At 39.7% G+C, this 24,288-nt stretch overlaps 1 protein-coding gene across 12 annotated transcripts in view; it reads left to right on the top strand.

Moving 5' to 3' along the window:
* Positions 1 to 257: 257 nt before the first annotated feature.
* The window catches only part of TMEM108 (transmembrane protein 108), a 337,717-nt gene continuing 313,686 nt past the window's right edge, over positions 258 to 24,288 (top strand). For 8 of the 12 annotated variants that reach the window (XM_035277901.2, XM_008983809.5, XM_035277900.2 and 5 more), the window contains exons 1-2: positions 258 to 303; positions 7,410 to 7,528. The gene's annotated coding sequence lies outside the window, so the exon portion shown is untranslated. Of the gene's footprint in view, positions 304 to 2,044; positions 2,185 to 7,409; positions 7,529 to 24,288 lie in introns of all 12 variants that reach the window. The other 4 variants (XM_078354221.1, XM_078354217.1, XM_054246986.2 and 1 more) reach the window with 3 other exon arrangements.

Genomic DNA, 24,288 nt, shown 5'->3' with positions numbered 1-24,288 from the left:
CCGCCTCGCACCGGCTCTGCCAGGTAGCAACCGAACCCCCAGGGACATCGGAGCGGGCGCTGCCGAGGGCAATTTGGTGATTGGCTGGCCTGACCACGTGACCTGCGATGGGCCTTTCATGCGACCGGATTGGCTGTCGCGGACGTTGACGGACAAGGCCGGGGCGGGCTGGAGTCCGGTCGGAGGGGCGCGCGCGGGGGCCGGAGGGGCGAAGGCGCGAGTGCGCGAGAGCGCGAGAGCGCGTGCGCGAGCGGTGGGGCTTTCTCCTAAGCCGTCGGAGGGAGCCGGAGCGCTTCTCCAGAGGTAAGCGGAGAAGCTGGGTCTCCCTCTCATGCTGGGTCCCCGCTGGCGGGTTAGGCAGGGCTGGGCGGGGCGCGGGGAGGTGTGGGGTCAGCTTGCCCCAGGCGCCCAGCTTCGGGGAGGATGCAGTCCCGGTTGCCTTGGTTTCCCTTTTCCTATCCTGCCAGGCACCTTCCCATCCTCCCCACTGCGGTGACGGGTCTGCCCGCGGGGAGTTGCCCACCTGGCAGCCCTGCCTCCGCCTTTGTTTCCCACCCGGAGGGATGCTGGCATGATCCCCCTCCCCAGGTGGAGGGTGCGGGTGGTGGGGCGCGGGCGTCAGGGGCGCTGAACCTGGGCTGGGGCCGAGGAGGAGGTGGCTTTACTGCAGGGGGACCTGTCACATGGGAGAACGAAGAAAAAGAAATGTGTCACTTTGGCCAGCCAGTGGGACTCTTAACTAATCCGGCGGCCGCGAGCGAAGCCGAATTCCTAGCGCAGCTGTGCGAAGAGCCCTTCTGCCCAGGAGCTGGCGGCCTCGCCGGGGAGGAAGCCCCCGTGTTGCCCGGGAGCTTGCTCTGCCCCCTGGACCTGCCGGCTTTCACCCGAGAGTTTCAGCGAAATTGAACGCTTTGAGCCTGCTGGAGGAATCCAGAGATTCGTTCAGAGGCTTTTTTTTTTTTTTTTTTTTTAGCAGTTGGGCACCGGTGGAGCCGGTCTAAATGAGAGGCTACAAAACGGGATTTCAGATACAGCGTAACTGATGAGGAGGGAAATGCCTGCAGTGAACTGCAGACCAGACCATCACACTAAGATTCTTCCTCAAGAAGATAACCTTTTTTTTCGGAGGAAGGGTTGCAGTTTCTGTAATCAGGTTTTTCTGGGGCTACCCAGGAGGGTAACTATTTTCGGCATGTTACTGGGTTGTAGGGAGAGGGAAGGCAGGGTCTAAACTAAATCTACTCAGACCTCCTTAATTATTTGAAAAGTGTGTGCTTGATTAAGACCATTTGACTGCCAAAAGAGGTTTGTGGGGGCATCGGGGTAGAGGGATTGCTGCCTTTAAACCATACTTTAAAAAGGGGAAGGTGTGTCCAGGAACTTAAGAGCTGGTTAAACTGTGCAAGGTATTCCCTGCCTCTCCTCTGCTTCCCTAGAAAACTCATAGGCAAACACAAAAAGTCCCTTCAATTTTCCACTGGTTAGCTAACTTCTTGATTTGTTGGGTACACCTGGTAATCTACTCAGTAAGAAATGGTTCAACCAACTCATTATGAAGATTTTACTGTGTTCTGGAGTTTCCACGTAATTCATTCAAAACTCTGGTATGAGATGGACAAGGGTCTCTCTGCCTTGTCCCTTGGAGACACCTTCAAAGCCTGTTATAACTCTTACATTCGTGTACAACACCATGTTTCTTTAGGAAACTACCTGATTTCAAACCTCTAAAACACACCCCGTGCTTGTGAAATGCCTACACTTGCTAAGAAATGAGTTTACTAGGCGAGGTAATTTTTTAAAGAGGGAACACCTGAATTTGTTAGGGGATCAAATTCAGGTTTATCTGCCACAGCAAATCAACTTTTGTTGGTTTTCTGAGATGAATGAAAGTAAAAGAACAAGTTGCTGCAAAGCTTATTCAGAATATCACAAATGACCTTAGTAAAGTGAAATATACGTTGTCACCTGATAGACTGTCACACAAACCAAATTAGTGGGAATAATTTAAAACTTTATCAGAGTTTTGGTTTTTTTTTTTTTTGAGGCAGTCTTGCTCTGTTGCCCAGGCTTGAGTGCGGTGGTATGATCTTGGCTCACTGCAACCTCCACCTATCAGATTGAAGCGATTCTCCTGCCTCGGCCTCCTGAATAGCTGGGACTACAGGCGTGTGCCACTATGCCTGGGTAATTTTTGCATTTTTCAGTAGAGACAGGGTTTCACCATATTGGCCAGGCTGGTCATGAACTCTTGACCTTATGATCCGCCCGACTCGGCCTCCCAAATGCTGAGTTTACAGGTGTGAGCCACCGCACCAACCCAGATTACACACACACACACACACACACACACACACGCACGGGCACTGAGTAGAGGGGAGAAAATAATTCTGAGAGTGAGGTAGGTGGCATAGTTTGAAAGGGTATACACTTTTATTTTCAGAGGAAAGAAACTCATCTTTGTTCTGTAAACTACACAAAGGGTATGCAATGTTTGGCTTGTGGAAGGGAGGCAGGGATTTTGAAAAGGTTGGGAAACACTGATTCGGTTATGCAAGGGACAGTAAAAAGATTGACAGGCTTAGTCCATCTAGCAATGTACTTCAGTGACCTGTAGGACAAGGTTTTATTCTCTGATTCAATAAAAGCCCACTAGTGTTGCTTTCAAAGCAACAACAAAATCATTTCCTTTCTGTTGTTTCTGTCCCCTGGGTCAGGGATGGGGAGGATAGAGAGTGAATGAAAGAGATTAGAGTCCGACCTGCATGCCTAAGCAGTAGTGTCCTTTGAGGAGGATCTGTGTCACATTGTGTAAGTATAAGAGCCTTCATATTGAGAAGGATCTGAGCACCTTAGGACACATACTGTAAGATACAGCTGGATAACAATGCCACAGGTGGGGGCACTGGTTGAGATCATCTGATAGGAAAGCATTGGGGAAAGAGGAGAGCTGGGAAATGTTCAAATTAGTGAGGTTCTGCTGCCTGCTTTTGGATCCTTAAGGAGGCATTTCAAGGCAGAGCTGCCTATTATTGGCGAGCCTGGCTGGCTGTATATCGCTTCCAGAGGACCTGTCATTCACACGATGAGGGCTCCTGTGGTAGTTACATGTCTTAGGTTGTAAGCATCAGCTATGCTTGTAATGTGCTTGAGAAAAGAAGGGCTCACAAAGACCTAAATCTAGGCTGCAGTTCCTTCAGGTTCTTGGCTCATGTCACCCCCTAGACTCTCAGAAAACAAGCTGTACTCTCCTTACCAGTAGATGGCACTGCTGCCTCTGGGAATTCCTGGAGGAGCTGAACTGGAGCTGGAAAACCAGCAGTATGTAGCCTCTAGTCAGATTTTGAAAGACTATGTCAGCCCTCAAAATCTCAAAGAAAATAGTTCTGAAAGACATAACTGTTTACATAAGGCAGGAATAATGTGTGTCGTGGGGATTGAGGAATGGATGTGATTACATTGACTGTGCATGTGTGTTTCTGAAGGGAGAAGGCAGAGTAAACTGACAAGCATCATAGCATAGGCTTTCAAATCACTGGCTATACATATTGTTGGTTAATTAAACATAATCATGACTTGATCACAATTTCCAACAACTTCATCATTTGTAATTATTTGCATGTAAAGCTAGTTTATACACTGTGGAAATGTGCATATGGCTTTTAAACCTGAACAGTAGCTGATAAGTACCTGCTCTGAAGATGGCAGCGAGAGTCACTATATTTCAGGGCTGTCCACAGAAAATAGGTCAAAGTCATTCTGAATTAATTTCTTCTAAAACTTGAAAATTTCTAACAAGTGTTTTTAGATTTTCTTAGTTAATGCTGATCTTTCAATATTATATTAGTAACCCCAAACTTGTGCTTTGGTATTAGTGATATCATTAGTTAGGGTTAATTCATCCATCAACCTCTTTTGAAATAACTATTTTTTGTTCTTTAGCTATTATTACTGTTCGTTGAGATGGGAAGATTATAGTGTATAATAAGGGCCCCAGCTTTGACCCTGCCCGAGGTATAGGATGCTGCCTCTAGGTGCCATTACCCCAGTCACCTGCTTTGTGTAGTTCCCATCCTATGGCTTAGCTTATTTGTGGTTTCTTTGTATTTCTCCAAGTGAACTGATGAGCTTGTCTTTACTACCAATGATGAATACTAAAATCCTCTTTGTGCTAGATAGTAGTAGGCCCAACAGTCCATTAATGCCACCTCCTTATGTGACTAAAAATAAATCTATTCATCTTTCTGAACCTTACTTTCTCACCTGTTCACTGAGATTGATGAGATAGTGGATGTCTCTTAAAATCTCTTCCAAGTCTAAAGTTCTGTGGTTAGGTGATTTTGATAAGGTGTTTCTAAAGACTCCAGAAATTATTTAGAAAATATTTTCATACTGTGAGCTTAAGGCAAAAAAGTCTTGCTAAGGTTTCCTCGTAGAGAAATGATTGGGCATTATCTTAGGATCCTAACAGTTCAGAGTAGGAAGAAAACCTTGACGATGATTTAACTTATCCTTCCCAATTTATAGACAGTTCCATTCAGAGTTAAGTGACTTGACTAAAGTAACCGAGCCAGTTAGTGGTAGAGAACTAGTTAGAGGACTACGATGCAAGCTCAGGACTCTATATAGTTTTCCCTTCTCCAGGGCTGCTTTATTTCATCTGCCATCAGGCCACAGAATATGCTGTGTCTACAGGGCTGGGGCCAAGAAAATATTCTGAGTAATTCCTTAATGTAGGGCTTTAAAGCAACAGCATGAATAGCTATGAGTTTTGGCAGAAATTCAAGGTCAGGCTTCTCTTTGCAGCTTATTCTTTTCTTCACTGATTGATTGTGAGCAGGATTCTTTACTATGCATCTTTAGGCTTTTAAAACTTTTCTGTATATGCTGTTTCTTGTAAGAAAAAACTTTCATCGTCCTAGAAGAGTCATTCCCCAATTAGTTGTTCTTATGTTGGGTCCCTGGACTCCCCAAGATCTCTGTGGATAGGAGAATCTTTCATATAATTCACTTCCTTTGTAATCTTATGTATTTTATCTTACACATTTCACACATTCTGAGAAGAGGGTTCTTTGGCTTCAGCAGACTACAAAAGACGTCTGTGGCATACATACACAAAATAGGGTAAGAATTTTGATTTCTTGTCCGAGGAGCTAAAAGATGTTAGGGTGGAAGAGACTTGGGGGTAAGGTATGGGGTAAATTTACTGAAGTTCGTAGGAACATCTTTACCTTGTAAAAAATTGCTCACTAAATGGAGATGCTAATAATAGTCTTTTACTCATCTTAAATTAATAATGGATATGCAAGTATTGATTTCCATTCTCATTTCTTCCCCAATAAGTACTCTTTTCTAATTTTACCAAAACACTTTCAAATTCATGTCGCTTTGTTGGCGATGACATGCATACTAAGAGTCTCCCTTCTCCCCCAATCTGACTTGATTTCCAGAAGTTCATTTCCTTTCAAATTCATGACTTGGGGTTTCTTACTTTTGAGGTGCTATACCTCATGTTCAACTCTAGGCTCCTAGAACCCACCATGATCTCAGAGATGCAAAATAATTTACATGCTACGGATTTTAGAAAATCCTTATGTTCCTTTATTTGTACCCAGGGTTTACTACAGAAATTGCTGCTCCTCATTGGCTAATTATCATTCATTTCGTTTGCAATCCCAAATTATCTCTTTTCCTAATGGTTTCCAAATAGGAGTGACAGGGAGTTTGTATATATTGGAAATAAAAATCCCTGTTTAAAAAAATGCAAACATTTTAAAGTTGGAAGAACATTTGCTTGAAAATCCTTGCTTTGTGTCCTGTGACACATTGCCTACCTGTGGTACCATGGGGACCCATGCTGGCGAATTTACAGGCTGCCACCTTTTTGACTATGTACCTTTTTGGCCAAAGTAATACTCATGCTTTAGTAGAAGAATAAAAATTACCTTTTCTTCTTTAGACAGTTATAATTGGGTTTATATAATAACCTAATTTATTATGTAATGTCAAATTTCTGCATTCTAATCACAGCACATTGCTGAGTTATTGTGAGATGTCGGGGTGGGGGCATGATTGACTTCTCTGAGCTTGTTTCCTTGTTTGGAAAATAAGGGGAGAGACTAGTGACTACTTAAATTGTTTCCTGTTCCAAAATCCTGTGACTCTAAGAAATTGTACCTGGTACCCAGACTAAACATATCCTAAAAATACTGCCTAATTTGGAATTTATTTATAATCAGTTAGTGCCAGGATAATCTTTGTATCTGCAAATCACTTTATGGTTTTCAAAAATATTCTCTAATCCTTCATCTATTTTCTACTCAAAATGCCAAAAGATAGCAGCATCAGTATTATATGGGAGCTGGTTAAAAATGCAGACTCTGGCCATGACCTACCAAATCCAAACCTGCATTTTATCAAGATGCCTAGAGGATGCACATGCACCTTAAAGTCCAAGAAGTGGCTTGTGCCTGTAAAATTGGTGCTTTGGGAGGCTGAGGCAGGAGGATTGCTTGAGGTCAGAAGTCTGAGACCACCCTGGACAACATAGTAAAACTCCATCCCTACATAAATTTAAGAAAAAATGAGCTGGGCATGGTGGCACATATGTATATCCCTAACTACTCAGGAGGCTGAGGTAGGATGATCACTTGAGCTGAGGAGTTTTAAATCTGCAGTGAGCTGTAATCACACAGTGTATTCTAGCCTGAGCATGTGAGTGAGACCCTGTCTCTTTAAAAAAAATTCTGAAGTGCCGCTTTGTTTCATCTTGAGTCTTACATTGGCCGTGTAAGAGAGGAAAGGTATTTTACAGTTGAGAAAACTGAAACTCAGAGTAGTTAAGTAACTAAGTCAAAGTTACTGTGCTAGTGTCTCATTCAGAATCCTCTACTCTAAGCTTAATGCTGTCTTCATGATAGGGCTGGAGTCACTTTGGTACAATAGGGTCTGATCACTGCCCTGCAGCCCATAAGGTTAAATGTGACTGTGTAATTGAGTTTTAGCCAACCAACAGAATGTGGTGGAAGTGGAAAATTATTGCGATCCACTTCTAGGAAAAAAAGCACAGAGAATATTCATGCAAGCTTCTCCATACTGTTTTCTATTCTTAGCTGACTGGAATGGAGAGGACCCATAGAGCAGCCTTGGAAATTATGTTTTAAACATGGCAGAACTTTTGTCATCCTGGGTACCTGGATCACTACATTACATCCACCCCACTGACATGTTCCCCTGTCCAGTATGCGTACATGAAACAGAAATAAACTTTTATTGAGCTTGAGCTATTATACATGTTTGAGTTTATGTGGTAAGCACATGGTCTACTCTCATATTCACTTCAGCAGTGGCTTAGGACATGAAGTTATGGATCCTTTGGCCTAATGCATTTTTTTCATTTTCATCTTTGCCAGCTGGTAGTAGATTGGTGGTCATCCAATATGCAGAAATGAATGAGCAGTGAAAAGCAGCAGAGCTGATGGGTCATGAGGATGTAAGTGCGTTTGAAGGCTTCCACACCCTCTACTCCAGGGTAAGGCAAAGGCATTCTCTGCCATGGTTTTTCTTGCTTTTCCAATTCATAGAGGCTCTTGTCTCATCTGTCTCTTGGAGTCAGTGCAATGTGATACCCTGTCTGTGAAAAGCTTCTAAAGCTTTTATGGATTCAACTCATAGATATGCAAATCAGCAATTATGAAGAGATAACCATGACCAAGGTGTTGGGATGGAATTTGTGCATAGAAATATTTCAAAATGGGAATTTTTAATGAGTTCATCTAGTGTGTGATTTATATGGGAGGAGCTCTGTAGAGAAGGGAACTGGACTTGATTATCATTTTCTTATAGCCATTTCATATGTTAGCTCTGGTAGCTCTTATTTCCCTCACCTACAATCTTCCTTCTTCCTTGATTACTCTGCTTAACTTTTCCTTCATTAATCACTTTTTAAAGGTTTGGTGGATAATAGAACTAGCAGAGCACATGGTTTGGCCTGTTCCATTTTATTTTATCCAGCATCACTGGAAGTCACATGCCCATTCATGCCTCATCTATTTGCAGCCCCTAGTACAATGTGTGTGGGCACTGGGAACATTATAACCAAAACTGGCTTTGAATTTTCACTGGTGCTGCATATTTTTGAGACCAGAAGGAGAAATTCACTGTTTGGTGTGGAAAGGACATCACATGCTTTCTGAGCTCTCCAACTTCTAGAGCTTAAGCTAAAACCAGACTCCTTGAAGAGAAAATAATGATTTATATAAATCTAAGAAAAGCTGAGGATGGTTAGGAGCGAAGTATAGGAGGTTAAAGAAACATATTCTGCTGAAAACTGAAGGGTTGTTTTAAGCAGCTTGGCTCAGTACTGCTGAACCTTTGCTAAATAATGTCCCATTATCTAGGCTCAGACAGAGGGCACCCAGAAAAGGCTGATATCCTTAGGTGCCTCATGTGGTTCAGTAATGAGTACAATTTACTGAACAAAATAGACAATTAGAGGAGGATATCTCTGGAGATTCTGATAAACGTACATCATTATTGCTCTAAAGTGATGGACATGCTTGGGGATAAAGCAAAGAAAGGGCAGCTGCAAAGTACATCAGAGGAAGAGTCCAGGTGAGCAGCCAGATGCAGACTATAGCTCAGCATCTGGAGGTTGCTAAGAAAAGGAGTTGGGCTTTGCTAGGTTTTCTCATTAAAAGAAAGGAGCTGGGCTTTGCTAACTTTGTCCAGTTTCCTCTGTGTCTCCTGTATATCCTCTATTTTAAAAGTAACTAAAAAGTATAGCATGTCAGAAATAGCACTTGGGTGGCATGTTTCTGTGTAAGTACTGTACAAGGACTACATTGTAAAGGGAGCCATTCTTTAATTATTTATTAGGGGCCAAATTATGTAATGCTAGAGATGCCAGTGGACCAGAGTTAGTTTCTCAACCTTACACTATTGACACTTTGAGCCAGGCTCCTGTGCAATTTAGGATGTTCAGCAGTGTCTTTGACCTCTACCCATGAAATGCCAGTATCTCCCTCCGTCATGGTGACCATCAAAAATGTCTCCAGACATTGCCAAATGTCCCTTGGAGAGGAGAATTGCCCCTGGTTGAGAAACACTGCTGAAGGAATATAGTGATTTATTCTTGCTCTGAATTTCTCTAGTATCATTTTTTAATCATTTAACTTCATTTTGCTTCACTTTCCCTATTTGCAAAATATACACATATAAATAGCTCAATAGTTAATGTACATAGTTCTGTGTGACTACCTGGAGGCACTGTCGATTCTAAGAAGCAATACTTGTCTCCCCAAATTTCTAGGACCCAAGGGTAATTCTTAATTTTTGTGATGGCACTACCTGAGGAACTGCGGGAGTTTGAAGAAGGATGAAGGTCTGTGGTATGGGAAATAATGAACAGTGTTGGATTCTGAGTTTATTCAAAGGCTTCATGTTCTGGTTCATTGTGGTAATATATTCTGGATGAAGACTTTCCTTTGCAAAGTTAAAAAAGGAAAGAGTGGATGAGGTAGAAAGAAGGCTGTTCAAAAGAGCAGTCAAGGAAATTGCATTTGACAAGGTGATCTCCTAATGTTAAAGTGACTCATATATATTTAGATCAAAGGACATAAAGAAATAGCCTTCAGAAGAAAACGATCCTCCCCTATGACTTCTGGTCCAGATCAGTTTTTGCAGGCAGTACAATAAAGACCAGAGAATGTTTGGAGTAATTGGTGTTTATTCTAGAAACTTTTACATTTCTGTTTCTTCTCTTCTTTAGGAATATGGAAAGGGATCATCTTTAATATATGCCTTTTGAGTTATAAATAAAATGTTTTAATATGACATGTTCTTTTGATACTTCTAGTACTATGTGTTGGAATGGTCAAACAGGCCACTCTGACCTGAAGTAATCTACATTATTTTAATAGAAAGGCTCAGTTTAACTCTAAAACAAGGTTAGTGCATGCATTAGATGTAAACCGTCCTGGCAGGTTGGCATTCCACCTTGCCATGTTTCTGGTCTCTGTGATTATTAGACTTGCTTACAAACTTTACAACAAATGCATTCTATCTTGGCTCTATTATGGAGAAAAGCATCATGGATAGTTTGCCTTGTTTATTTGCATTCTTCATACATTTTTAGTCCTAGATATTAAGCAAAAATTACAAGAATGTTTAAGAAAGATTCCATGTACCTTGAAGAAAGAGGCGCTTTGGTGTAGAAGAGAGGTGAAAGGTGAAAGAAGCTCCACTTTGGTAGGAGTAGCTGGTGTTTGAATGTTCAAGTTTTTATTCTAGTACTACTCAAAATGTGGGCTCTGAACCAGCAGCATGAGAATCATTTATACTCATTAGAAATGTACAGACCTATTAAATCAGAATTTCTGGGAGTGGGTGTAGTAATCTGTGTTTTAACAAGACCCCCAGTGATCCTGATGGATGCTAAGATTTGAGAAGCATTGCTCTATTTGTGGTTTCTGATGTAGTGACTTCTTACAAATGGTGTCTGTGTGTGTTTTTGGTTGGGAGGGCACAGAGAAAGTATTTATCAAGATGGTCAGAACATAATAAGATTTTCTTGTGATAACCTCTTGAATCATTTTCTCAAAGGATGCCTTAAGACTTTTCCTGCATTGTGTAATACAGTAGCCACTAGCCACTTGTGGCTTTTATTTAAATTAATTAAAATTAAATTGAAATTCAGTTCTTTATTGCACTGGTCACATTTCAAGTGCTCTGTAGCCACTCATGGTTAGTGCCTACCATATTGGACATTGCAGATATGGAGCATGTCTATCATCAGAGAAATCTGTTGGACAGCACTGCTTTAGCTTGTGAAGACCCCCATTTGTCAGAAACTTACATTTAAAGTGACAGTATGCTCTTGTTGTAACAACACCTCAACTCATTTAAAACAGAATTGAATTTTGGGCTTCTCCATCCTGGGGAAACTTTCAGTCTGTGAGTGTATCCTGCTGTGGCATCTGTCTGCTACAAAAAGTGCCATGGGTCTATCTCTGACATAATCAAATCCATAGCCTCTGAAATATTTGCCCTTTAGTCCAAGGCTGCTGAGCTGTCTCTTTCCATTTGGTCTCTATGCCCTGATCCTTTGTGGTAAGGCTTGTTTGTGCAAGATGTCTCTTTTGATACTGCCTAGAGTTTTACAAAGAGTCTGGAAGAGGTGGCAAGAGAATTTTCACCTCCCCTTCTTCCAATTCCCAGCTTGGCTCACAAAAGTGTTTCATAAGAGGGTATTAATACACAGACATCACCACTGAGGAGTTATCCCCTGAAGAATTAGTCTCTAAAGCAAATTTTCCAACAGACATATTACAGCATAGATTTAGTAATTAATCCCTTTGGCAACATGGAAGACTTTTCAGTTGATATTATTTATTATTACCAATATTAGTTGCTCAGAAATTATAATTAGAACAAATGAAAAGATGTGGAAATATAGACACACTATTTTTAAAAGATATAATTTAAAGTTACTTGAGCCCAAGATTCTTGTGGATGGGAGAGGGAATGGGAATAGGGTGCTTGTATTAATTAGTAGTAGTGCTGGAATTGAGGGGAAGGAGGTGGATAGAGTCTAGACTCGATCCTGAATAGTCTTAACTCTGCTGTTTTACTTTTTGATGATGCATTGCTTGTTCGTTTGTTCCCTCTCTCCCTGTCTCCTTCCCTTTCTTTCCTCCCTCCTTCCTTTCCTTCCTTCCCTCCTTCCCTTCCTCTCTCTCTCTCTTTCTCTCTTTAAAAATACTTTATTCACTTATTTATTTGAACAGTTTTAAGTTCAAGCAAAATTGATAGGAAGATACAGATTTCCCACGTATCTCCTACTCCTCCTACTTCCTGTACATGCATAGCCTCCCCGCATTGTCAGCATCACCCACCAGAATGGCACACTTGTTAGAACTGATGAACCTACATTGACACATCATAAACACCCAAAGTTTATAGTTTACTTTAGGGTATATTCTCGATGCTGTACATTCTTTGGTTTTAGACCAATGTATAATCACATATATTCATCATTATAGTATACAGGTATTTTCACTGCCCTAATAATCCTTCATGTTCTGTCTTTTCATATCTCCCTCCCCTTTGCCCTTCACTAAACCCCAGGAACCACTGCTTTTTTTTTTTTTTTTTTTTTTTTTTTTTTTTTTTTACTATCTCCATAGTTTTGCCTTCTCCAGAATGTCATGTAGTTGGAATCATGTAAGATCTTGCCTTTTTAGATTCGCTTCTTTTACGTAATAATCAACATTTAAGTTTCTTCCACGTCTTTCATGGTTTGATAGCTAATTTCCTTTTAGCATGGAATAATATTCCATTATCTGGATATACCATAGTTTATCCATTCAAACATCTTGGTTGCTTCCGTGTTTTGGCAATCATGAATAAAACTGTTATAAACATCTGTGTGCACATTGTTTTTGTGTGGACGTAAATTTTTAACTCCTCTGGGATCATTCCAAGGACCATGATTGCTTCCTCGTATGGTAAGAGTATGTTTTATTTTGTAATAAACTGCCAAATTGTCTTTCAGAATGACTAACATTTTGCATTCCCACCAGAAATTAATGAGAGTTCTTGTTGTACCACATCCTTATAAGCACTCAGTATTGTCAGTATTTCAGATTTTGGCCATTCGGATAAATATATAATGATAGCTCAGTGTTGTGTTGTTTTAATTTGCATTTCCCTGTTAGTATGTGATGTAGATCATCTCTTGATATGCCTACTTGCCATCTGTATGTCTTCTTTGATGAAGTATCTGTTAAGGTCTTCAGACTATCTTTTACTTAGGTTATTTTCTTATTGTTGACTCTTAAGTTTTTAAATATTTTGGATAATAGTCCTTTGTCAAATATGTCTTTTGAAAATATTTTTTCCTATTCTGTGGATTGTCTTCTCATTCTCTTGACCTGATTTTTCAGAGGACAGACATTTTGAATTACATAAAGAAGCTCAGCTTATAAATTCTTTCTTTCATGGATCATGCCTTTGGTGTTGTATCTAAAAAGTCATTGCCATACCCAAGGTCATTTAGGTTTTTGTCTGTGTTATCGTCTATGAGTTTAACAGTTTTATCTTTTACATTTAGGCCTGTGATCCATTTTGAGTTAATTTTTGTAAAGAGTGTAAGGCCTGTCTCTAGATTAATTTTTTTATTTTGCATTGGATGACCAATTTTACCAGCATCATTTGTTACTTTGATGTATTGCCTTTATTTCTTTGTCGAAGATCAGCTATCTTGATGTAGGTGTATTTCTAGGGTCTCTATTCTGTTATATTGGTCTATAGGTCTATTATTTTACCAATACCATACCGTCTTGATTATGGCACTTTATAGTAAGTCTTGAGGTCAGATAGTGTCAGTCTTTCAACTCTGTCCTGCTTTAATATTGTGTTGATCATTCTCGGTCTTTTGCCTCTCCATATACACATTAGAATCAATTTGTTGGTAGCCACAAAATAACTTCCTGGGATTTTGATTGGGATTTTGTTGATTCTATAGATTGAATTGGGAAGAACTGACATCTTTACAATTTTGAGTCTTTCTATCAGTGATCATGGAATATCTAGTTAGTCCTTCTTTGAGTTCTTTCAAGTTTTGTAGCTTTCCTCATACAGATCTTTACACATTTTGTTAGATTTATACCTAAGTATTTCATTTTTTGGGATACTAATATAAGTGGTATTGTGTTTTTTATTTCAAATTTCATTTGTTTATTGATGAAATGTAGGAAAACAGTTGACCTTTGTATATTATTCTAGTATCCTGCAACCTTGTTATAATTGCTTTACTAGTTTCAGAAGGTTTTTTTCATTGATTCTTTCAGATTTTCTACACAGGTGATCATATTATATCATCTAAACAAATATACTTTTATTTCTTCCTTCCCAATCTGTATTCCTTTTATTTTGTTTTATTTTATTGTTTTATTGCATTACCTGGGACTTCCAGGACAATGTTTGGAAAAAAAAGTAGTAACAGGGCACTTCCTTGCTTTGTTCCTGAACTTAGTAGGAAAACGTCTAGTTTCTCACCATTTAGTATGGTGTTAAGTATAGTTATGATAAAATGATATGATGATTTTATCAAACTATGATAAAAATGTTCTTTTCTCTTTAGTTTGCCTTTCTCACCCATTTTTTTCTGCTCTAAATGTTGGAGGGGGCTAATTTCTTTCACGAGGGGTGCTATTACCATTTTGAGAGAATGAGTCATTGTTATGTAGAATTTTCCTGTCTATTATAGGATATTTGGCCTCTCTGGTTACAAAATGCCCATATTATTCTAACCAAGCCATTGTGTCAACCAAGATGTCCCCCTACATTTCTAAATACCCTATGATTGAGAATCACTGACTGCTAGAGAGATGAGTTTGGTGGGTTTTTTGTTTGTTTCTCTTTTGACGGGGAGAGAGGTTAGTAATTAGAGTTGGGGAAGATGCAGGTGCTCTGAGTGTCTGGTTCATTAATTTCCAGTATCACCTAATCTTTCCCGGGTGCTGGCAGTGCTGTTGAAAGCCAATATTATTCTATTGGGATTAGGAGAATCAGGGTCTGCTACTGCAAGACTTGCTTTCAGAGGATTGATACTAACCCAGAAACCATAGGTGGTTGTCTGAGCCACAGAGTAGAGGATTTACTGAGGCTCCCACAAGAGGCTGCATTTTTATTTTGATTCACTGCAGATAAATATCCTGCATCTACTTGAAAGTACATTGTGGTCTATGCGACAGTGATCTACTGAGGGAGAAAATACAATAAGAGCAATTTAAAGACAATCCAAGGGAGAAAGGCTTTGCCAGCCATTTGCTTTCTTTCTCTGTGATTACACATATTGTCAAAGTAGCCCCTAAATTTGTGAGGCTTTGTGTAGACTATTGGGAGATCTGAGAATTGTTCTACAATTAGCAAAGAAAAGGAGAACATTTTTAGACATCTTGCCAAGGGGACTGCATAGACTATTTTAATTACAAGAATGGAAACTCAAGTTACTTTAAAAAATGGGAGGCTTAAATAAAGATGCATGAGAAAATAAGGAAAACAGAATTTCAGTCATGTGGCAAGTCTGCGATGAATCTCTGGGGCCTTTTAGGATGAGAGAATAGTCTGGCTGGGCTTCATGGGGTCAGGACTTAACTCAGGAGCAGGAAGATTGGTCTGATCTGCTGTAACTCCAGGGTGTGTCTGCACTAATAGTGTTGGTCAGTCCATATTGTACTTTTAGATCATTAATGTGTTTCAGCATTTCCATCTTAGATTCTCTCTTGTTCCTGCTTCCATTTATGATTCCTACAGCCTAATCAATGATCTGTGTATAGACTAAACTCCAAAATAAGAAAAGGAGTATGATAGGTTTTGTAGGAACCATCATCCTGACTAGTCAAAGCTCTATACCATGCAATTTTAGAGGTACTGATGCTCTCTCCCAGTCCAAACAGCTTCGATTTAGGCATATTTGCTTTACTAAGGGCTATGGGTCTGGCAGTTTCTCTAGAAGAAAGTAATGGTGGGGTAGACTGAGACCCCACAGCAGTGCTGCGGGGGACTAGAACATGAGACCTCAGTCTAGTTTAACAACCCTGAATTCTTAACTCTTGGAAACAGTATTAATAGTATTTGCAGGTTATATGGACAGCAAAAAATGGATGATTATTCAGAAAGCATACATGTTTAATAGCGATTGTAAAAAGCATGAATCTGTTTTTTGTTCTCAAAAAATTATGTCCCAGTGCTGAGTGGTAGGGAAATTGCTGGGCTGGATGATTGGGAAATGGGGAGTTGTATTTCCCATACCGATATCTGTCAAATTTTATTCTCTTCACCACCCACATGTTGCACAGGAATAATGGCGAGGTGACGTCTAAATGTTGAAAGACATTTTGACGTCTTCGACAAGTGTTGTTCAACAGCTGAGTTTACAAGACTTCAGTTGGGATAAAGGAAAATAATTTGGCTTATTACTCTAAAAATAAATTCCATAGAAATGTTGACATTTTGGGGATTACTACCTAACAAAGTGGACTTTAAAATTTTTACAGTGTGTTTTGTTCATGTTCCCTCTGGTCTTGGAGCACTATTTTCATTTGAGCCAATGATTGAGGGTTCTTTACAAGCGAATGCATTCTGATATTGCAGAAGGCTCTGTCTCCATTTACGATTCTGTGTCAGGGTAAGAATGATGGTCCTGGCACCATTTGGACCTGCACAGCTGTGAGTGGAGTGACCCATGGCAGCACAAACAGTCCATCATTTCACTGCATTCATTTAAGGCTCTTACACTTCCCTGGATTGTTGTGGCTGGATTGTTGTGGCACCACATACAGGGAATAAATTAGTATTTCCTTACAGATACGCAGCTTTTGTTGAAAGAGAGTCAAAGAGAAGCGGTTCAGCAGGGCTTCTTCAACTGCTGGTTGGGGAAACAATGTAGTTTGTTATTGAAGGGTAATGGGGATTGGGATCAACTTTCTCAACCCACTTGCCGACTGCAGAGGTGAAAAGAGCAGAGATAAAATGTTTGCTTCAGTTTCTCTTCTGACTCTGAAGATCCTCATCCCTGTATTGAATTTTTAAAAATAAAATGGGAAAAATATAGAAGTGTGTGTAATTGGTTTTAACATATATCCATGTTTCTTCTGAACAGGAAGATTTGTATGTAGATAACCACATGTTGCTAGAAGATCAAAATCTTCAATTTTAAGTTTTAAAGAAGCATTAATCTTATAGTATAAGTGAAAGATTAAGTAACTCAAATTTGTACATATACAATTTTTCTACAAAAGTAAAACAAAACGATGTTTGTTCTCATAGAATTGAGAATTAATTTGCAGCCCTTGTTGAAGATTCTTCAGCAACAGTAAAGACACCTGCTCTCTCCAGGGTGTAAAGAGATTCTGAAAGATGGCCAAGAGCTAGGAATCCTGAATCCTTTATTCCCATTCTTCCATAGGCTACTCCCTATGAGGTTCCCACAGAATAAATGTGCATGGGGGTGGTGGAGGCAGGACTTTCTCCTGCCTGAGGGCCTGGGACTGAAACCCCCAGCCCTGAACTGCCCTATTCTTCCTGCGAACCACAGGAAGAGGCAGTTCTTCTCACCTTTTTGTTTCCATGCCTACTGTTGAATCTTCCCCTTCACTTTTCAGACAGACAAAGCTGAGGCTGATGCCATGTCCTCAAACATGACCCATTCCTATCGGCACACCCCTTTAAAGGGCCCATCACAGACAAGGAAGAAGGCAGACAGGGAGGAGTATGCTTCCTCTGACTATCAAAAGCTGTTTCTTTTACACTGGAAAGAACTTACTGGATCACTTCTGAAATTAATTATTGTCATGAGAACAGTATTTACCAGGCATGAAATGTTTGTTACACGTTATTTAGAGACTCCCAACTTAGAAAATAATATTTTTACTTTGAGAGAACAAAATCTCATAATGGTACAGTCCTGGATTTTAACTTTTGGTTTCCTCTGGTGTTTCCCCACTTACCCCTCCATTTTTTCCTTCCGTTAGCCCTGTTACCTTAAGTTCTTTAATCTCTTTGCATCTATTCTTACATCTTTATTTTATTTTCAGAGTACTGTGGTTCCCTGCTGGCTGCCGGACAGTGTCATAACTAGGCATAAAGCCACAGGCTGACTCCAACTTCCCTTTCTGATTTTCTTTCTATTCTTTCTATGCACAAACTCCTCTTTTACCCAAACTGGCCCTTGGTCCCATTCTTTCCTCCCTGTCTAGAATGCTCTGGTTTCTTTTCAGTGACCACTTGGTAGCACTGATAGACTTTGGGCCCTGTAGCCACATAGATCTGCATTTCTATACTGTCCCTGTCATTTTTTAGAAATGTGACTTTGGGCAGAATATTTAATTTCAGCCTCAACTTTTTTTACTTTTAGAATGGGAATCATAACTACCTTATAGAATGCTCATGGGCATGGTACTTGGGAAACTGTCCTGCCAAGGTTCTGTTTTCTGCCTGTTCATCCCAACAGGATGCATACATGATTTCTGATGAAGTTACTGAACATCAGAATTCCAGAGCTGGTCTACGTCACAGTTCTTGGTTAACCATCCTCTACCTGCCACTTTTACACCTTTCCTAACCACATACTCCTTTGATAGGACTTAATCCTATCAGTGAGTACCTAAAGATACATTCTCCTCCTACCTGTGATTGTGAAAACTGTGTTCATGGACATTCAGAATGTCCAGGTATATCTGCCCGTATCAGAAATTGACAGCAATTTCATGGCCACTATCTTCAACCTTGAGCACGAATGAACATCAAATGCTGTGACTGCAAAGAATATCTCTTTAAAACAAAGTTTTCCAAGCTCCAACCGACAGCTTTTTATTCTGTATATCATTTAATAAAATGCAACATGACATTAACAAGGTTGCTTAGACAAGCCTTCGGAGTTTAAAGCAGACTCTGCCCCATATTGATTCCCAATTACAACATGTTTAGCATGAATTGAACCTGCCAGTGTTCTCAAACAGTGTGATGCTCTCTCTGCAGTTCTGCCCTTCTCTGTCAGCTACAAGAGTGTCAGTGTTTGTTTGTTCTATTTAAAACAAAATTCTCAACCTCTTGCTCAAATAATTTAAGCCATACGTGAGGTCTATAAATTTTGGTTTCTCAAACTACCACCTTCTGTCCCTTCTCACGATTTCTTACTCCTTTTTCTCTATTTTCCTTATTGTCTCAAGTACTAAGATAAGACTTTAAAACTTTTTTCTACTCAAAATAAGAAGTTAATGCTTATATTGTTCTTGTTTGATCTATTTTTCGTAATAAATATGGGCTGCTAATTGTATATATATATATGGATTTTCATGGAATTAACTTTTTCTCTTTTTGTCCATGAGTTTATTGGTGAAAAGACACACGTATAACTGCTGAGATTCTTCTGTATTCTTTGGTTATTTATGTTTTTTGCTAATTGAACCTTTATTGACTGTTTAAATTTTGTGGTCTTAATATGTTTTTACCACAGGCTCTTAAGAGAAATATATAAAAGACCATGGGAAAAATTGGTGGCATGAAAAAATCTATCAGTATATTCTTCTCAGATACCTCTTTTTGAGAAAAATTAAGATACTTTTGAAAAGATTCATAGTCAGAAACATTACCTAGTATAGCTTCTTTGAATGGAGAGATTTTATAGGCTGGCAAGAGGAGTTTCTAACCTTTCTTCTTCATGAGCACTGATAATGGAGGGGGTGACTGTGTTTCAGTGCATTTTAGGTAGAAAAAAGGGAGCCCAGTAACAACAAACTGTGAGACTGCTTGTACTAGGTTACTTGTTAATCCTTCTGAAGGAGAGATACCAGAGCCTCTGCCATACATCCTTCCATTCTAGAAATATTCATAGTTGAAGGAAGCAAGAAATGCAGCCTTTGAGCAAGTTGGATTATTTTTTAACTATTGGTTTTGGGGAAAGTTTTGTTTTTGTAATTATGGGTACCAGGAGAAAAAAAGTAAATGAGAAAAGAGATGTATAGCAGATCAAATATGTGGCTGCTTTGCTGACTTGTGTAAGGTCAGATGTTCCACTCCACCTTCATTTTTAAATAAATCTTTTCTCTCTGTTTCTTGCCTTTTCAGCTAATCAGAACTTTTCTACTGCTCTCTTCTGTTCTCTCAGGATTTAGGAAAAGAGCTGATGGGATTGGGCTGGGCCTGGGAAGGACTGACAGCATCTCCAAAGATTTACTTCTGAGGAGAGGAGAATAACTTGCCTCTTGTTCCTCTTCAAGCCTCAGACGGGAACTCACCCCTAGCCAGCAGTTAGCATTACTGCTGCAGTCAGGTGTGCTCTCTCTGTCCATCTTTTCTGTCTGGGGTTCCCTTCCTGTCTTTTGTTTGGCTCTGAGACATGTGGTTAAGTGCTTTGGCTACTCCGGTGCCTGCAAGCCCTCTTGCCCAGGTTTGAAGGGATCGGGTAGGAATGCTCCTGAGGGGTGAAAAGCCCCCAGAGAGGAGACCAAGAGGTTCCAAAGGCAAAGCCCAGTTTCACAATTCTGTTCCAGGCCTCCATGTTTACCTGGCATTGCTTCTTAGGCTGGGGGACTTTGTTACTTATTATAATTATTTTCCTCAATTACATATTTTGTTTCCACGATTAGATAATGAGGCCTCTACAGGCGTGGATCCTTCCATGTGCTTCTCTTGCATTCTTTGTGTTGCCTGCACTATGGGAGGCTCATAGCAAGAGGCCAGATATGGGGGTTTCATTGCATTAATAATGTCTCTTTGTAGTTATCTTAGTTAGGGCTCTTACAACAAAGACCTGGTTTATAAATAACAGAAATTTATTTCTCACTGTTCTGGAAGCTGGAAGTCTGAGATCAGGGTGCCAGCATGGTTAGGTTCTGGTGAGGGCTCTCTTCTGAGTTGCAGACTGCCAGATTCTCATTGTATCCTCAAATAGTGAAAAGACAGCAAACTGGCTCTCTGGCCTTGGATTATAAGGGCGTTAATCCCATGTATGAGGGCTCTACCCTCATGACCAAATCACCTCATAAAGACCCTATCTCCTTATGCTTCACAGTGGGGGTTAGGTTTTCGACATATGAATTTGTCTTAGTCATTCTCTCTACCTTCACTTACTTACCATTCTTTTATTTTTTGTTAAACATATACTTAGTAACAACTTGCCTGGTTCTTGCTGGAATGACTTTTGTTTGAAAGGGTCCAGATTCTGCATACTTCCACAGCAGTCTGCTTTAGGATTGATTTGTCCATGTCTGCCTTTATCTGTTGAGTTGAATCTTAAACTTCCTCTTTCTTGTTACTCTATGAAGAACCTGCAATCTCAGGAAATGTGAACTCCATTTTTAACTGAAAGGGCTTTCCTGCTAGGAAATGGGAGAGGCTTGGGTTTTTTTCTTTTCAGATCTCACATAAATTGGCTGTGCAGCTGTAGAAGAGTTAGGTCACCTCTCCGTATAGTATATTCTCGAATCACGAGAGTTAGGCTCATAACTGGGAAGTTTATCTAGTGTTAACTCCTCTAACTCAGATTGCTCTCTGTTACTTAGGTTCTCCATTACATGCAAAATCATTGTTTTTGTTAAAGTTTTTCTGTTCTTTTGTTCTTGTTGTTTAATGCATTTTTCTCCTGGCCAGATCAGTTTTTTTGAGGGGCAAGGACAAGACCTAATTCTCACATATTCTTGGCTACCCTTTTTCTCCCTGTAGACTAAGCATGAGATTCCATTCAAAGTAGGTGATCCATAAATGTTTTAACCTAATTAGACACAAGCATTTTTAGAATTCAAGAGGAAGAAATTCCCTAAATACATTAGCATTTAAGCACATCCTGGAGGTCATCTGGTTTACCACCTCATTTTTTAATCATCAGTGTATTGGTTCCATTATTCCTTTCTTCATCCCTTTTGTGCCAGGTGCTGTGTAAGGAGCAGGGGATATGAGGTAAGGATAAACATAGAGTTTGCCATCAGGTGGAGAGGATAGATACTGAGCAAGTAATTAAAAGTCTAAGGAGAGCTTTAAGTGCCAAAAGCTACAAAAGCCCATGATGGGGAGCTGCCTTGTGGTCTGAGAAGGCTTTTATGAGGATATGATGTTTAGGCTAAGGATTATCAACCCAGAGAAGGGAAGTGACTTGCCCAAGGTCAGTCAGTAGCTCACGTGTAGCAGAGCATGGCTTGTAGCACAGATTTCTACTTTGCCCTGGGCTTCCTATGAGCTTTGCGGAGGTACTGGGAAAACACTCATTGTTCAAGTATTTTGATTTTTGAATTTCACTGGGGCACGTGGCTTAGCTATTCTATGAATAGCTTACATTTTGATAATTTTATGGACTGTTTGTGTATCCCCCAAATTCATGTTTTAATCTAATCTCCAATGTGATAGTATTTGCAGGTGGGGTTTTTGAGAGCTAATTAGGTCATGAAGATTAAAATACCTTCTAGAGTTTGTCCACCAATTCGACTTCTAGTATTTGTCAAACTTCTAGTATTTGTCTATGTTGTTATCTTTCTGAAAGGCAGTTTGGCAAGATCTATAAAAATGTAAAATGTATGTATACTTTGACCCAGCAATTCAACTTCTAGTATTTGTCTAACTGCCTGGCCATGAAATGATACATGCACAGTGATACCCACTACAGGTTTGTGTTTCTACAAAAAGACTAGAAATAACCTAAATACCTATCAGTGGAAGACTTGTTAACTAATTAATTATTAGGAAATTAAATAGTAATACATGTCAACTGTGGAATACCATATGATTTTTTTAATGATATAGTAGTTGTTTTTAATGGAAAGATATCCCTGACATATTATTTAAAACAATTCTGGTCACAGACAAATAATACGAGCCCATTTATGTAAAATTGCTTGTAAATGTATGCATGTATATGAACATGCAACGTGTGTTCAATAAAATCTTAGCAGTGTTTTTGCCAAGTGATTTTTTAGTTTTGTTTTGGCATTTTGCTGTGTCGTTTGAATGTTTGTACAATGAGCGTGTCTCATTCTTAAACGTCACAACAATATTTAAAACATGCATGGCCCTATTGACCAAATGTTTGCAGCATGATCTAATTAAGTCAGAGCATTAAGTGGGTAGAGAGGATTGGACATTGCTTTCATAGAGCATCTATTATCTGTATAAGCCCTATAAAACTAGGGGATATGACTACAGAGAGGTGTCCTTGTTCCCTAGGAGTTTAAAGTTTAGAGTAATTTCAAGGCAATATGTTACTAAGTAGGCATACTGCACTTGTGTGTGGAATATATAAGGACCCACAAAGGAGAAATTTTATAATGGCATGTGTTTTCAGATCTATCACTTTACCTTCTGTGTTTACCTAAATATGAAATGAATTATCTGAGTGTTTCACACTGAAGGGAAGGGATTTGGGCACAATATGTAGACCTCCAGTACCATTTAACTGAGTGTTGCTACCAGTTTGGGCACTTATTTTTTGAAAGGAACTGGTGGTTTCCTTCATTGGCAATTCATTAGGTATCCTAAAAACCTGCAATTTAAATCTGATAGCATGGACAGTGAGTCTTCTATATGGCAGTGTTGGAGAGAAAGTCCAAGAATGTATTTTCTAGGAGAAAAGGTCACTTACACTTACTAGGTCACCTTTGCAAGTAAAATCAATGCTTAGTCATTCCTTCATGCAGTTTTTCTTTTCTGATGATTCTTTAGGAGTATCATATTATTTTTTTGACGTTGGAAAATCATAACCTATTAACCCAGTGCATAAACAATAGCTAGGAAAGCTTTTTAGAGTTTTTGATAATTTTATTAATTCTCTGTTAATGTCTCATTCTTTATTGTAATTTTCTTTAGGCTCAGAGAATAAAAACATCTGTCTCTAGCTAATGGACCAGTAAGATAGTCTTTTGGGTCAGTAGGATATGAGCCTGTGGTCTGAAGAATCCAGATAGATTTAAATAATTTGGTTAGTGAGCTTAAATCTTTAATGTTCTCTGCCACACATTCTCCTCTTTTATAATCTTGTAAGAATTTGTGCTAAGAGGAATCTTTGGGAACATTCTAACCCAGGACACACAAACTGCCTTAGAAATCTAAAGTAAATCTCATATAAAATTTACTTACACATAATTAAACTTTAGTCTAAAATCTAAGGATGTTATTTAATGTCAGTTCAGTTCCACAAAGATTTGTTAAGCTTCCGTGGATTCAAGTGAGAATGGAAAGAAAAGGATTGGAGACAACTCTTCTGAGGACTTTTGCCAATCACCTGAGCAATGTGAGTTTCCGTACTTTCAAGTGAGATCATTCAAAGATGTTACATGTTTTTCTCCCTCTAGGCCTTCGTGTGTATGAGTGGAGTGTTGAAGTTAACCGGGCCATGATTTTGCCGAGTAAGCAGGTCCATACTGGAGTGGGGATAGACTTCAGCATGTATGGAAGGGAGTGGTTATGACAGTTGAATGTGGAATTTAGATTGACTAAGGAGGTGAGGTTGGACATGAGGAAGGTGAGGTATAGTGAAAAGGTGTAGTATCCAATGGGTTACAGGTCTCCCTGGAGTCAGAGACTTGCTGAAGTTGTGGTATCAGAGGTGGGAAATTGACAAGAGATGTTGGTGGTGGGAGAGCAACATGGAGAAATTTCAGCTATGAACTGGTGTGTGACCTTGGAGTGAGGACAGAGGACAGGGACTGAAAAGCCAGAGTATTGGAATGACCATCTGTGTGGTTACTGAATTCACCTAGAGTCATGGCCACACAGGAGTGATAAAGAGTGACAGGGAAC

The sequence above is a fragment of the Callithrix jacchus genome, chromosome 17 (genome assembly GCF_049354715.1).
Source record: "Callithrix jacchus isolate 240 chromosome 17, calJac240_pri, whole genome shotgun sequence".
Lineage (NCBI taxonomy): Eukaryota > Metazoa > Chordata > Mammalia > Primates > Cebidae > Callithrix > Callithrix jacchus.
The sequence above is the reverse complement of the archived record's forward strand: the minus strand, read 5'-3'. Positions and strand labels throughout refer to the sequence as shown.